This window comes from Arachis ipaensis, chromosome B02 (assembly GCF_000816755.2).
Source record: "Arachis ipaensis cultivar K30076 chromosome B02, Araip1.1, whole genome shotgun sequence".
Lineage (NCBI taxonomy): Eukaryota > Viridiplantae > Streptophyta > Magnoliopsida > Fabales > Fabaceae > Arachis > Arachis ipaensis.
Window position 1 is genome coordinate 61933930 of NC_029786.2, and position 11703 is coordinate 61945632.

At 35.6% G+C, this 11703-nt stretch overlaps 2 long non-coding RNA genes across 2 annotated transcripts; one reads left to right on the forward strand and one right to left on the reverse strand.

Moving 5' to 3' along the window:
* On the forward strand, positions 4320–4899 carry LOC107628356. Its single transcript, XR_001617738.2, has 2 exons — positions 4320–4485; positions 4584–4899. It is a non-coding gene; the product is annotated as an uncharacterized LOC107628356 (long non-coding RNA).
* LOC107628357 lies at positions 9151–10476 on the reverse strand. The gene is made up of 5 exons (XR_001617739.2): positions 10130–10476; positions 9767–9949; positions 9563–9650; positions 9394–9471; positions 9151–9232 (listed from the first exon to the last, which is right to left on the reverse strand). It is a non-coding gene; the product is annotated as an uncharacterized LOC107628357 (long non-coding RNA).

The window sequence follows — 11703 nt, forward strand, 5'->3', positions numbered from 1 at the left end:
GGAAAGGAAGAGGATGAATCCATCATCCTAGGAAGACCTTTCCTAGCCACAGCAAGAGCTGTGATTGATGTTGACAGAGGTGAATTAGTCCTTCAATTGAATGGGGACTCCCTTGTGTTTACAATTCAAGGTCATCCTTCTGTAAACATGGAGAGGAAGCATAAAAAGCTTCTCTCAAAACAGAGTCAACCAGAGCCCCCACAGTCAAACTCTAAGTTTGGTGTTGGAGAGTCTCAACAATGCTCTGAATATCTGTGAGGCTCCATGAGAGCCCACTGTCAAGCTATTGACATTAAAGAAGCGCTTGTTGGGAGGCAACCCAATTTTTATTTATCTAACTATAATTTTCTTAGTTATATGTCTTTATAGGTTCATGATCATGTGGAGTCACAAAATAAATATAAAAATTGAAAACAGAATCAAAAACAGCAGAAGAAAAATCACACCCTGGAGGAAGCACCTGTCTGGCGTTCAACGCCAGAACAGAGCATGGTTCTGGCGCTGAACGCCCAAAACGGGCAGTATCTGGGCACTGAACGCCCAAAATGGACAGCATCTGAGCGCTGAACGCCAGAATTGCACCCTGGAGAAGAGCTGGCGCTGAACGCCCAGAACAAGCATGGTTCTGGCGTTCAACGCCAGAAATGGGCAACAAATGGGCGTTGAACGCCCAAAATGGGCACCAACCTGGCGCTGAACGCCCATAGTTGTGTGCAAGGGCATTTTACATGCCTAATTTGGTGCAAGGTTGTAAATCCTTGAACACCTCTGGATCTGTGGACCCCACAGGATCATCTCAGGATCTGTGGACTCCACAGGATCCCCACCTACCTCCACTCACTCTCTTCTCTCTTCTCAATCATCCTCTATTCCCAATAAACACTCTTCACCATAAACCTACCCAATAAACTCCACCTACCTTCAAAATTCAAAATCAATTTCCCACCCAAACCCACCCATATGGCCGAACCTTAACCCCCCTCCCTTCCCTATATAAAGCCTTCCATTCTTCCTCATTTTCACACAACACAACCCTCTCTTCTCTTCTTGGCCGAAACACACCTCCCCCCTCTTCTCCATATTTTCTTATTCTTCTTCATCTATTCTTTCTTCTTTTGCTCGAGGGCGAGCAAAATTCTAAGTTTGGTGTGGTAAAAGCATAAGCTTTTTATTTTTCCATTACCATTGATGGCACCTAAGACTGGAGAATCCTCTAGAAAAGGGAAAGGGAAGACAAAAACTTCCACCTCCGAGTCATAGGAGATGGAAAGGTTCATCTCCAAAGCCCATCAAGACCACTTCTATGATGTTGTGGCCAAGAAGAAGGTGATTCCCGAGGTCCCTTTCAAACTCAAAAGAAATGAGTATCCGGAGATCCGACATGAAATTCAAAGAAGAGGTTGGGAAGTTCCAACAAATCCCATCCAACAAGTCGGCATCCTAATAGTTCAAAAGTTCTATGCCAATGCATGGATCACCAAGAACCATGATTAAAGTAAGAACCCGGATCCAAAGAACTATATTACAATGGTTCGGGGGAAATACTTAGATTTTAGTCCGGAAAATGTGAGGTTGGCGTTTAACTTGCCTATGATGCAAGGAGATGAACGCCCCTACACTAGAAGGGTCAACTTAAACCAAAGGCTGGACCAAGTCCTCATGGACATATGTGTGGAAGGAGCTCAATGGAAGATTGACTCCAAAGGCAAGCCGGTTCAACTAAGAAGACTGGACCTCAAGCCTGTGGCTAGAGGATGGTTGGAGTTCATCCAACGCTCCATCATCCCCACTAACAACCGATCTGAAGTTACTGTGGATCGGGCCATCATGATCCATAGCATCATGATTGGAGAAGAAGTAGAAGTTCATGAAGTCATCTCCCTTGAACTCTACAAAATAGCCGAAAAGCCCTCTCCTGGGACAAGGCTAGCTTTTCCTCATCTTATTTGCCATCTATGTTACTCAGTTGGAGCTTTCATAGAAGGAGACATTCACATTGAGGAAGAGAAGCCCATCACTAAGAAAAAGATGGAGCAAGCAAGAGAGCCCATTCATATGCTGATGCTGTTGGATTCTGACCTCCCTGCACTCAAAATGGATTTTCTGGAGCTACAGAACTCAAAATGGCGCGCTTCTAATTGCGTTGGAAAGTAGACATCCAGGGCTTTCCAGCAATATATAATAGTTCATACTTTGCCCAAGTTTAGATGACGCAAACTGGCGTTCAACGCCAGCTCTTTGCTTAATTCTGGCGTCCAGCGCCAGAAACAAGTTGCAAAGTGGAGTTCAACGCCCAAAATGGCACAAAAGCTGGCGTTCAACTCCAAGAATGACTTCTGCACGTGTAACATTCAAGCTCAGCCCAAGCACACACCAAGTGGGCCTCAGAAGTGGATTTATGCATCAATTACTTACTTCTGTAAACCCTAGTAGCTAGTTTATTATAAATAGGACTTTTTACTATTGTATTAGACATCCTGGATTGTATTCTGATCCTGTGATCACGTTTTGGGGGCTGGCCATTCGGCCATGCCTGGACCTTTCACTTATGTATTTTTAACGGTAGAGTTTCTACACTCCATAGATTAAGGTGTGGAGCTCTGCTGTTCCTCAAAGATTAATGCAAAGTACTACTATTTTTCTATTCAATTCATCCTATTTCGCTTCTAAGATATTCGTTCGCACTTCAACCTGAATGTGATGAACGTGACAATCATCATCATTCCCTATGAACGCGTGCCTGACAACCACTTCCGTTCTACCTTAAATTGAATGATTATCTCTTGGATCTCTTAATTAGGATCTTCGTGGTATAAGCTAGATTGATGGCGGCATTCATGAGAGTCCGAAAAGTCTAAACCTTGTCCGTGGTATTCCGAGTAGGACTCTGGGATTGAATGACTGTGACGAACTCCAAACTCGCGAGTGCTGGGCGTAGTGACAGACGCAAAAGGATAGTAAATTCTATTCCAGTATGATCGAGAACTTCCAAGATGATTAGCCATGCAGTGACAGCGCATCGGACCATTTTCACAGAGAGGAATAGGATGCAACCATCGACAAGGGTGATGCCTCCAGACGATTAGCCGTGCTGTGACAGAGCATTTGGACTATAATTAAATTTTTTTAAAATAAGTACACATTAAATTTTTGTAAAAGCATATGTGGATCTGTAGCATTCACATTGGCCGTACGACCAGTCTAGAGTATCTATAATATGACTTATAGTAGTCAAGACAATACAAACAACATTCTGAAAAAAAAAAACTTAATGATTTAAATTCCCTGAATTTGGTGAGTTTTTAAATCTAAAAGGTATATCTAAATAAATAAGATGAATAAACAAAAATAATCAATATACAACAGATTTAAATTAATTTTTTCTTCAACTTTTTTACAGAAAAGAAAATTACCGTATCTAATTCTTTTAACTGCTCAATGATTTTGCCTTGATAAAATTTTAAGAATGCTGTTCTTTCCTTTAGCAAATTCACAAATCGAGGCACAAGAACCCTTTTAATCGAGGTGTGTATTTTTTTCTCCCAAAAATTGATAAACAAAAATCAAAGAACAATTAGATGGGATAAATAAACAAATTTAAAATATAAATAATATAAATTTAAAATAAAATAAAAAATATTAGTAGAAAACTCATCTTCATCGAGCCAAACCATCTCAATTGAGTATGGCAATGAAGAATTTACGTAACTTGATAGTGTCCATAACCGTATCACTCGTATACGTACACACAAATTGTTGATTGTAGGATTGATTTTTGCGATTTTGTGAATACTAGCCATTGGAATAAATTGAGAAATTTTAGATTTTGGATGTATGTAAAGAAGGCTATGGATTCCTTGCTCCCACATTTTTGTAGGAGTATGATTAACCTACATCAAAATAATTACAAAATGTACCCCTTTTTTTTTTGAAAAATTTATTAATTACATTTTGACCCCTCAAATTATTAGTTTTTAACTTTTCTTCCTTTCCCTTTTTGTGGTACGAGAAACTGAGAGAGATTACTGATTCTTGGAGAGCATAAACCAGGTTGAAGCCTTTTTTTCCTTCCCTAACTCTGCCCTCACTCTCCCCTCTCCTTAGAGTTCTTGGAAAATCCTAACTCTGTCATCCCCTTTCTTTTTGATTTCAGATTCAGGGGCTTTCAGAGAAGAGAAGCAGTTAGGGTTTTCATCCAACTGCAATCCCTGCCATTCTCATCCCCTTTCTCTGCTGCAAATTTCTGCGACCTGCTTCCGCCGACGCGCCACGCCTCCGCCGCCGCTATACATTTTTTCTAGCCGTAAATTTTGTCTTTCTACCCGTATCATTCATTAATTCATTAGCTCTAAGACCAAGTTGAATTGATTTAATCACAGGAACACGTGACCATGATTCACCAGATGATAAATCCAAATGGGAATGCGTGAGGAAAGGGGTTTGCTGCATTTGCTGCGAAAGCAATATTGATTCTCTCTTGTACAGGTAAACTATTCAGTATCATTTTGATACATCAGCAGCCAATTTTGCTCTCGAGTTTAATCTCTTAACAAGCATTTTGTTTTTTGGTTTTTTCCTTGCAGATGTGGGCACATGTGCACATGTTCTAACTGTGCTAATGATTTGCACCGAAGTGGAAGGAAGTGTCCAATGTGTCAAGCACCAGTTGTTGAAGTAATTCGTGCTTATTCCATACTATAGTTTAGACATTAAAAAGGGGTTACATATAGCCAAATTTACAGAATCTGCACAAGTTTTTATTTCCTGGAGATTTCCAGGTACCTGAATTTTAAGTTGATGTCCTTCTCCGTCCTTTTGCTTCTTGATGTGATTACCTGTATTTATGTCAACTTGTTAAGTGCAACAATGGAACAGTTGATGGCAATTTTTTGAGGGCCATATTTATGAAATAAATAAAGTAAATATCGGTTTTGATTTTGAGTGATTGGATTTCCTTCACTTGTTTTCAAATTTTATAGTACTTATGATGTAAAGTTGCATTTTCGATTGGTAGTGTGTATAGCGTGGAGGTTTCTTGATGAGCAGAGTTACTAATTTCATTTTCTTTGGGTTGAGGAGTCACTTCTTGAACTGGAATAATCCTCACATTTTCTTCTCCCACAACCTCGTTACCTGTCTGAATATCTTTGTTGTTCCTTCTTGTTCTTTTGCTACTGCTGCCCACAATCGAAACTTGAACACTTTCTTGCACAACTTTCCTAGTGGATTTGATCACCACCTTCTGACCACGCTTTGGACCCATTCTTCCCTTCCCTTTAAAGCTTCTTTGCAGATGTTGATAGACAAACTATGAAGGTTAATGGAGTATGTAATTTTTCACTTTCTATTTTATCTTATATAACCAGCCAAACTCATTTGTTCTTTTTTCAGAAATGATTGAAAATTTGGTATCTTATTGTGATGGGGAATCTTAGTTCTTAATCTTAACCATGTTATGTATTTGGCTCCTTTTGAAAGATACTACAAAGTAGAACAATTTTTTGCCATCGTTCTTGGTTGGCCATGAATTGATCTTAATCTTCTGTTGGCATATAAATTAAGTATTCAGTACCAGGAGCTCCGCAACTTGCAAGGAAGGTAAGAGATCTACTTCAAAAATTCGGCTTCAGCGCGGTGGAAGAAGACAGAAGGAGGGGGCTAGATCATGGTGTTTGGGTTCCATTGATGTTGATGTACCATTGTTTTATGTAATTTAATTTATACAGTTCTTACCTAGTGAGATAAGATTTCGGTGTTGTTAACGTTATCTCATGCAAGTTTGATAAAGAAATCTTCTTATTTGTTTTCTTCTCCTTGTTATGTACTGTTGTTGATATTTTGACATGTATTTTCCTTTACTCATTAGAAGAAGCTAAATATAAGTTTTTCATTGTTGCACAAATAATAATTCCAATACATAAGGCTACCATAATGTTCAAAACCGAAGTCTCCTGGGTCATGTGACTGGTTTCATCGTTATTTACGGAAATATATAGGTTATGAATAATTTATATTAACCGATAAAGTAAAGAAAATTAGTAATATAGAATTGTAATATATAAAAGGATAAATTAGTGTAAAAATAAATGAAACATAGCTTAGTACTTTGTCTTTCAAAGAAACTATTAAAAATATCTAAAAAGATAATTCCTTATTCCCAAATGTCTTCATGCTCTGTTTCTACCTTGGTCCTATATTGCCAAGCATTTTCTTGTATTACGAGGCACAAATTGTTGTACTCCTCTAAAACCAGATCTACGGCAAGTCTCATTCGTTTTGGAAGTGTGTTGAAAAAATTATGTTAAAAATACTTTCTTATAAATATGACCTGAATATTGAAGTCATCTTGTAAAGTACATTCTCTCATCTAACTGGTCACCCAAACTCCGCTATCATTCCTATGATAAAAAGCATTCAACAAATAGTTATTATATACATATAAGATATAATCTATTGAACGAGTTATGATATTTTAAAAAAAAATTTAATATTAGACTTACGATCTATTTTTTTGAGTGGGTAGGCCAAAAGGTGTCATAGGCCAAAAAGTGGAGCAATCTACAACTTTAGACTTATCATCATCAAAAATATGATCATCTAACATCGCTTCTAAATAAGTTGCCTTTACAAGAGTGAATTCATGACAAAAAAAAACTGTGAATTGTAAATGATTTAAATTGACTAAGAGTAATAGTTACAACAAATGGTTATTTAAATTGTTAAGTGTTTATAGATGATTGAGTACTGATTTAGAACAAATAATTACCACTTTAATTTCGTTCCTTTTGCGTTGTTGATGTTTTTCGACACAAGGCAGTGAATCCAATATGATTAGATGACGACTCGTAAAGTCAACAATAACCAGATACCAATGTAGTTCTTCACAGACAGGGATAAAAACCTGCAAAAAACCTTAAATCATTATAAACACTAAAAAAAATTAACAGTATATTAATGGGAAATAAATTGGTCACTTGTACCCTAGCGACGTGGCTAATTTTCAGTGAAATATATGCTCCAAGGAAATCAGAGATAACCTCAGCTGGTGTGTATTTGTCGCTTAAAGCATATCGTTGCATACAAAAAAAAATTGTTAAATGAAAATATGTCTTCAATTTAACAGCTATTTTTGAATTGATAATTTAATTATACACTTTACTCGTGTGAGTACATAGCATAGTTTAGTCTATAAAAAAGAACTTCCTTAAAACACCTACTTGTAACATAGGATGGTAGTGAAGTCACAAGATATGGAAGCTGTGATATGTTTAAGAACTAATAACCAGAGCAGAAATGAACTAGATATGTCACCTATATGGTATACAATAAATCAAGTGCTACTTCATCCTAACCTTTTGATGTTATCAAATAGTGATCTGCTAGAGTGAAGACTCAAAGAATCCAGATGAAGTATGATTGGCCCTGATTCATCACCTTTATCCGGGATACAAATAATGATCAAGCTCCAATTAAGACTGAATACATGAAACATTACAAGAAAAAGAATCCAGAAATGAGAGAATAGACAAGAGAGATTAAAATATAACAATAAAAATGACCCTGCTGCCAATATAAAATTGAGCATGAAGTGCATTCATAGGAGCACAGAAAACATAACTATAAAAATTTACAGTTAAATAACCAATTCTTTATTTGTTTTTTCTTACCAGTTTTTCTTCTCCCACTATTTATTCTAATATGAAAAACTCATAAGGCAGAAGAGACTTAAAATATATCAAAGAAAAACTTATTAAATAAGCTAAAAATTCTGACTATTTATGATGTGTTTTTATGTTCAACTTGGCACAAATGGTACTAGGAACCTGGGAGGTGAATTAGCCATCCTTACACATTTGGTTTACGCATATTCCTAACTCCTAAGCAATATGGCACTAATACCTGTATGATTCTTAAATGAATTCAGGATCTGGAAAAACCACAATTTGTACAAAGTATGTATATTATCATCAGAAGAAGGGCTAGAAGCCAGCACTTGTATGTGCAGATACATTCAGAGCTGGTGCATTTGATCAATTGAAGCAATAACATATACAAATAAAATTATTTTCAATGAAAATACTGAATAGATCTCTAAGTTTTTATTGCAAGCATAATTAAATTTCTTGACTATTGAGAAAAAAATGAATTCCTAATCGAACGCCAAAAAGCGGAGAAAGCGCATCAATCATCAAACCACAACACCAAGAAATCTAATCAAAACGATAAAATGTGTACCAAGATGCATTAATCTAGATATACCAAAATTTTCACATGGAAGATAACGTTATCTAATATAAGTAGTTAATCTTACTTGGAGAGACAGATTTACATATAATAATAACACAATAATAAGATGGAAAGGGTGGACAATTTAGTCTCAAGATTATGGAGGCTAAAGGAAAAGCAGTCAGTCCTACAAATTAACGTACCATTCCTGGGCGTTGATTATTTATATCATGAGGTGACTATCTGTCATGACCAGCCAAATGAGAAATTATGCTCTCCAAGAAATCTAATCTCTCTCAGTTTCTCGTCTTGCGCGGCATCAAATAGTATGCAGCATTAAACATCACACACTCAAACTTATCAGATTAGAAGGGTCTAGATTTCCCTCCAAACAAAATTACTAGAATCTTCTCTCATTTTCTATCTTTTCTATAGAGATTTACAGAAAGATTACAGAACAAGCCCATAGCAATTTTCAACGAAGATTTTGAAGATAAGGACTTGTTAAGATTCTTAGGCGTGTTAAATTAGCTCAAATCCCTTCCTACTCTAGCAGTAATCTACTAATTCAATATATAAACAACAAACACAATCTATTTACACAGCAAAGCTATAAGCTGTGATTCTATCAAATTAATTCATGCAATTTAATTAAGTCCTAACCAATCAAAAAGTGAACCACAGTGGGGAAGAAACTTAGTTGAATGCAATCAAAATCATTTAACATCAATTTTTCCCTTTTAAACTTTCCAAATTTACACATAACCTGGATAGTTTATTCTTTCTTTAAAAAAAAGTTATGGAATCAACTACCAAGTTTAAGATATGCATATTTGGTTAAAATTCATTGCATTTCAAAAGTCCAAAAAAAATTTACAAGAATGAACTGCTAACATACCTTTTTCTGATTTGCGGCTTTTCTAGGAAGGTATTTTCCTCTATCCTCCCTTCCTACTTTAGCCAATGCAGACCTTTCTTCCTTGCTCCGCCTTTGCTTTACATGAACCTAGAAGGTGCATGAATATTTTCAATCAGAGGGTAGTATGAAATTTAAAAAACCACCACATAAACACCATCTCATTTAGTTATAGTTGTGTTTTTCTCTTTTTGCATAGATTGCAGATAGATATCATCCAGATACCAAATAAGACAACCTAAAGTACTTACTTCAAATATCGCGCTGTCTATTCGCTTCAAACTTAGTTTATCAGAATTTGGAACCTTATTTCTTGCTTCATGTTCTTCCTACAAATTACCATAAAAAAATTGAAACTGACTTCTGACTAAAAGCTATTACGGTTAGAAATAGATATTACCGAACAAGAAATGGGCAAACCTTTTGGAAATCAGCAAACTTTCTTTTCTTTGCTGAGTCTTTCTTTCTTCTATTCGTACCTACACTTTCATCATCACCAGAATTGTTTCTGAAACGCCGCACAAAAGTATGGTAAGTATAAATTGCCAAGTATAAGCATGCAAAGGGAGAAACAGATTATAGCCAAAGAATGAGCAAACCACAAAGTAATACAAATATGTTCACCTCAGCGGTGAAAATTAGCATTCATGTCCTCCCAGGGGATTCATTGCCACCGAGGGTTTCAAGAAAGCCAGAAGGATCAATTTTCGCTTTCTCAATGACAGAAAGTACAGACAGAACCTTCTCTGCTGCTACCTTTCTCGTCTTAGCTACATCTTTTAGCACTTTTACACTTTCCTCTACTTCCTAAGCAGACATGAAAATAAATAACTAAAGCATATCAAATTCAAATCAAAACACCAAGGAAACTCGAAGCAGGGCAAAAATCATTGCCTGAAAAGCTACCCTAAGGATTCAAAATTCATCATCTTGACTATTCTAAAAGAATCAAACCGAACTGAAAAGAAGGCAGAGGAAAAAGTATACCTTGCTGGGTTTGTCGTCCTCAACAAGAAGTGGGGTTGAGAAAAGTTGTCCTATTTCAGTATCATCAAGGGTCGCTCTGGTTCTCGTTTATTCTCTGCGAAATTTAACAGGGTGGTGATACTGATAATTCGTTCCTCCGAGTCTGTGAGGAGCGGCGGCAGACGCAGGGAGCGGCGGCGTCTGATGCGTGTTGTGGCGGCGAGAATAGGCGAACTAGAGATACAACAGAGGAAGAAGATGAGAAAATGGCGTTGATTGAAATTGAATCTATAAACCCTAGCAGACCTCTCTTCTTCTTTGAATCTGAAACTAAAAGATAAAGGGAAAAAGTATAAATAACAAAAGTTAAAAGGATCAAAATCTATTTAATAAATTTTTCAAAAAAAAATGGGGTACATTTTGTAATTATTTTTATGATGGTTAATGATAAACCTACAAAAATGTAGGAGCAAGGAATCCATGGCCTGTAAAGAAAGGGTTTGATATACTTTGAATTGTGGTGCTATACATATTTCATAACTTATACTCTTATAGTTGACTCATAGTTAAAATTTTTTAAATTTGATTGACTTTAATTTAAATTTGAATTAAATTTACAGATAAAATAAATAAATATATTAACAATTTTTAAAATTCTAAATTAATGTAAATATATTTAAATTTATGTATGTAGCTGCAATTTTTGAAAAAAAATATACAAAATTTAAAAAATAGTGCTAAAAAGAATCAACAAATTTTTAAAAAAAATGTTAAAATTTAAAAAATAACAACATAAGTAAAACAATTTAAAATTTAAAAAATAACAACATAAGTAAAACAATTTAAAATTTAAAAAGTAACAACCTAAGTACAACAATCTAAGATTTAAAAAATAACCTAAATAAAATCATTTAAATTTAAAAAATAACAACTTAAGTATAATAACCTAAACAAATAATTTAAAATTTGAAAATAACAACCTAAACAAATAATCATTTATAATTTATAAATATAAATCTAAAAATTTCTAATGATAACGCCTAAGTAAATAAACTCTCAAGACTCACTCAACATATGAACGCCACGTCAGTATATGAACTCTACATTTGTATTACTATAAAGATTATTTTTATATTAGATATTTGTGTTATTTTTGTTTTTGAACTCTCTCAGCTAGCCCACCAAATAACAGGTGAGACATAGCAGACATTTTCATTTGCCACCCGTGTGTAAACTTTTTGAAATTTTTTCTCCCTTGATGGAAGGTGTGGTGGAAACTTTTTGAAATTTTTTCTCCCTTGATGGAAGGTAAACTTCTTGAACGAAGTATGGATTAAGAAGGCACGCGGACTTAAACAGGAATATGGGGGCAGTGGACATGAGAGTGGATCCCCTTATTATGGGTGAAGGTGCACCTCTATTTATATTTTAGAGGTATGTCGTATATCATGAAAGATGCAAAAGTAGTGTTTGAGTTGTTAGCTCATAACTTTGTTGTGCCTTGCTTGTTGACATTGACGAAGTTTGAAAAGAAAAAGGGAAGTGGGGGAGGGGGAGGGGGAGGAGGGTTTACCTGAAAAATTACATAGCATTTA